We start from the raw sequence: 4,770 nt of genomic DNA, 5'->3' as shown, positions 1-4,770 counted from the left end.
AATCATCATCTTGCAAACCAAAAAGAAGCTTCACGATAAAAATCACTAAAAACTATCAAATTACCAAAATACCCCTAATCTCAAAACAACCCTAGAGCCTACGTTACGCTTAGGAAAACTCATTCAAACACATAAAACAACAAATCGAAACCAAATAAATCATTTCGTCAATTTTAACAGAATTTGACAAAATTACGAAAATGCCCCTCATAAAGTTCACGATCATTTCACACAAAAAATTTCATAAATAACACAAAATAATATTTCCATTGAATTCCTTACGAAAAACCGATTCTAAAACATCCTGGAACATTAAAAACCGACTTAAAACGTGAAAAGTCCTCTCCGGGGGCGAAACGGTAATTTCACAATTTTCATAATTAAAAAATTCGAAATTAATAAATAAAATATTAAATAATTAAATTGAAACATTAATGAAATTAATTTAAAATTTTGAACCTAAAAAATCGATCAATCGGGCTCTCAGGCAAAATTGTTGAGGGTTCGTGAGATATTTCTTTAAGGACCCCTCCATTTGGGGGTCCAAAGAATTAAAGATATTTTAGAGGGGGGTTCTCCAAAAATTAAAAGTAAATCAAGCAAGACTAAAGTCAAGGTATTAAAGTCAATTAAGTGAGACTGAAGTCAAAATTAAAGTCAATTAAGCAAGACTGAAGTCAAGATATTGAAAGTCAATCAATTAAGACTAAAGTCAAAACATTAAAAGTCAATCAAATAAGACCAAAAGTCATAATAGAGATCTAATTAAATAATAACTCTATCTAATAGAGTTCTAACTTAAAAATAATTCTACCTAAAACAATTTGAATTAAAACACAATTCTACCTAAAACAATTTTAATTAAAACACAATTCTACCTAAAACAAGTCAAACTAAAACACAACTCTAATTAAAAGATCTCTAATTAAACACTAACTCTATCCAAATCAACCCCTAAAAACATCTATAAATAGAGGTGCTCACACCCTATTTTCGTATCAAATCATAAACCCTAGGAGAAGTAGGTCTAGAAGCTCCCCTAGCCCCCCATAAACCCTAGTTTTGGAGCCCCAACTCCTTACCTAACATCCCCCTTCAATTTTAGTCTAGAAAACACCTAAAATCCTTTCAAAAACAACCCCTAAATCCGCAACAAACTTGAAGAGTTCAGATTCAAAAACAAGGAGATACCTTGATCTAGGAGATCCGAAGTCAAATCCGGAGACAGAACGAAGCAAGGGAGTACAGTACAAGGAGCTCTTTTTGTCAGATCTGAGGGAACAAAATCCTTGCTATCGGAAAGGTACGAAATTTTTATTTTTTTTTATCTAGGTTTTTAGCAATGTGATATATTTGGGAAGTTAGTAGAGACCGGCTTTGGCCGGGCGGGGTTGGTGCCTAACACCTTCCAACCCCGTAACATGATCCCCGAATTCAGATTTTTTATGGTAGATTAGTTCTTTTTATCCATGTTAGAGTCAGTTTGGTTCCTAGACCACAATAACTAGGTGGCGACTCCCAAACCTCAAGGGTCAAAAGCGGATCTGCGCACCCCGCGGATCGAGGGCGCTTTCAGTGGCGACTCCACTGGGGATTATTGAGGATCAAACTTGAAAAACCCCAAGTATGGGAGCATTGCCAAGATGACCTAGTTTTTTTTTATTTAGTTTGATTTATTTTATTTATTTTTTCTCTTTATTTATTTTTTTATCTTGATTGTAGATGATTTTGGGTATTGCATTTTTTTTTTCAATTAAGGATCACTTTTTGATGACTCCTAAATAATGAAAGATTCAAATTAACCTATGAAAATGATGGAATGATGGAGGTTGGACAGAAATATTAAAACGTTTTTAGAGAATATTCTAGCGAGAATTAAGTCTGGGAGCCTCTTAATAAAATATAGATCTCGTCGAGTAGATTAATTTAGAATCTGAGTTCACTCAATTTCGTTATCGGAAGCCTTAGATATCATCGATGCAAGTTCAATCTGTAAATCTGAAATTATTTCTGAATGAAAGTTGGGACAGCAACGTTAAAACTTTTTTACAGAATATTCTGGTGAGAACTAAGTCTGGGAACCTCTTAATAAAACGTAGATCTCGTCGATTAGATTAATTTAGAATCTGAGTTCACTCAATTTCGTTATCGGAAGCCTTAGATATCATCGATGCAAGTTCAATCTGTAAATCTGGAATTATTTCTGAATGAAAGTTGGGACAGCAACGTTAAAACTTTTTTACAGAATATTCTAGTGAGAATTAAGTCTGGGAACCTCTTAATAAAATGTAGATCTCGTCGAGTAGATTAATTTAGAATCTGAGTTCACTCAATTTCGTTATCGGAAGCCTTAGATATCATCGATGCAATTTCAATCTGTAAATCTGGAATTATTTCTGAATGAAAGTTGGGACAGCAACGTTAAAACTTTTTTACAGAACATTCTAGTGAGAATTAAGTCTAGGCACCTATTAATAAAATGTAGATCTCATCGAGTAGATTAATTTAAAACTTGAGTTCACTCGATTTCGTTATCGAGAGCCTTAGATATCATCGATGCAAGTTCAGATTGTATTTTCCTAATTTACAGAAAATCTGAATTTATCTAATGTTGGCACAATTAATGTTCTTGAGAGTGAGCTCATCTCAACCATTGTCATTCTATCATCAATGTAACACCTATTGGAATCTCGATTTATTTTGGATCACCCAAAAGTGATCATTGATTGGACCTTAAAAATTATAAAAATTATGCCTATTGCAATGTTTGTTTGATCATTATCATATGCCATATTTATTGATTAATTTACCATGATCTTGCTTGAAATACATGATTGATGTTGATCGTAATGTTAATGTGCTTATGTGATGGGAATAATGTGATCTTAATTGAATATTCATATGATTTGAATGATTTTGGTTTTGATTAAATGTATGATTGGTTTGATTGGATCCATGGGCCCATTTGTTTGAAAAAGGTCCCGGGCACACCCCACCCTGTTTTGCACACACCACATGCACGTTTACTGTTTTACTCACTTACACGTCCCATTTAGCCAACGTGGCACTAGTGCGTGGCCCGGTCTCTTCGGAGATGCGACGTCATTCATGAAATCCACAACTCCAGTCACGTACCTTAGGGTATATCAAACTGGGGGCATCAATACCATCTGATCAGGTGATTCTGAGAAGTATGTTGATGCACCCGGCTGGAGCGACCTGAGCCTTTGACCTATTGTAAGCCACACAGTCACATGTCCCGATTGCCAACGTAGTACTAGTACGTGGTCGGTCCCCTCGTGGGATGCCAAACCATTTATGAAAGCTACAACTCTTGACTCGTACCCGTAGGTATAAAAGATAGTCTAAGTATATCAATTGCACTTCTTGGTCAAAATCGGTGCCTAAGCAAGATCTTGCCCCGCTGTACCCTACTGTACGAGGGGGATAGACTACGTCTATTCTAGACGAGAGGTATTTAAGTGGGCCCTTGCTCAGCATTGTGCGCCACCTCTCAACTGGAGATCGAACTGGCTGTTTTTGGCTTCAGAGAAGTGAATTGAGGTTTTAGATTATCACCTATACGATATATCAAACCAAGTCACCATGTATCGAAAGGTATATAGGTGTGCTTGGGCAAGGGTGGCTAGATAAAAATGCATTGCACGTAGTAAACCTAGAGTCTAGAAGCCTTCCTATAGGTCACGACCCGAATTGACTATGGGTGTTCCTGGGTTGCTTTATTCAATCCAACCAACAGGTAGGTGGGCAGACCGATCCAGAATAATCAAACAAAACCCGCAATATCGGTCTTACCCAATCGGTGAAATGTACTGATTAATTTGAACCACTTAAACCAGTTGACCCAATGGACAAATGGATCAAACTGATCAATACCAAATCAGTTGGACTAATTGGTTTCACTTTTAAAGATCCAGACCACTTTATCTAAAAATATTCGATCTTAAGATCAAATTAATTTATCTGATCAAAGGTTCAATCCCAATCAGGGGTAGACCCGCATCTAACCTTTCTCACTTTCTTGGTCACTATAGACTTATGGTGCATTTGGATTTGATATTTTCCACCGGACTTAGGCTATTCTATATCGAAACTTTAATCATGTGGATAAGAGTCAAACCTTCAGAATCGATGGTTAATCTTAGGTGTCCCTAAACGTTCTAAACCCTCATCTGTGTCATTTTGGGTCATTCAAAAGAATCGTCTAGTCCAAGTACCAATGTCAAGTCTAAGTAGTCCATCCACCCAGAAGGACCTTCTCTCTTTGTAGATAATTGTCCCTGAGTTTTCTTTGAGTTTCAATCCAGTTTTTGTCAGTCTTTAGATCCAGTTAGTTGTCTCAGTTACGTTAGCCTTTCTTCAACTTTCAAATTTTAGTCGAGTTTGTCAGTCTATGTTTTTTCAATTCCAATAAAATATAGAAGCTTATGATTATCATGCGTGTAATAATGATTTGAACATACAATCTAACATGAGAAATGACTTAAAGCTCACTAATCAAATTTGATAAATATTGGAATTAAAGAGTACACTCAAGAAGTGCAAATTGGTGATACATTATCCTCAGGAGAACATGAGAGAGTAGTAAACTTACTTGAGAAATTCAACAATGTTTCTTGCATGATCTCATAAGGATATATGGATGAATTACACAAAAACATAGATCAAGTCAAGAGTGATTTCAAAGTCAAAGATTATCGGTCAAAGATGATATAGCTGAAAGCATCAACAAAGATGCTAAGACTTACA

The sequence above is a fragment of the Akebia trifoliata genome, chromosome 12, assembly GCF_017979445.1.
Source record: "Akebia trifoliata isolate Shusen 1 chromosome 12, ASM1797944v1, whole genome shotgun sequence".
Classification (NCBI taxonomy): domain Eukaryota; kingdom Viridiplantae; phylum Streptophyta; class Magnoliopsida; order Ranunculales; family Lardizabalaceae; genus Akebia; species Akebia trifoliata.
This window is presented reverse-complemented; position numbering follows the sequence as displayed.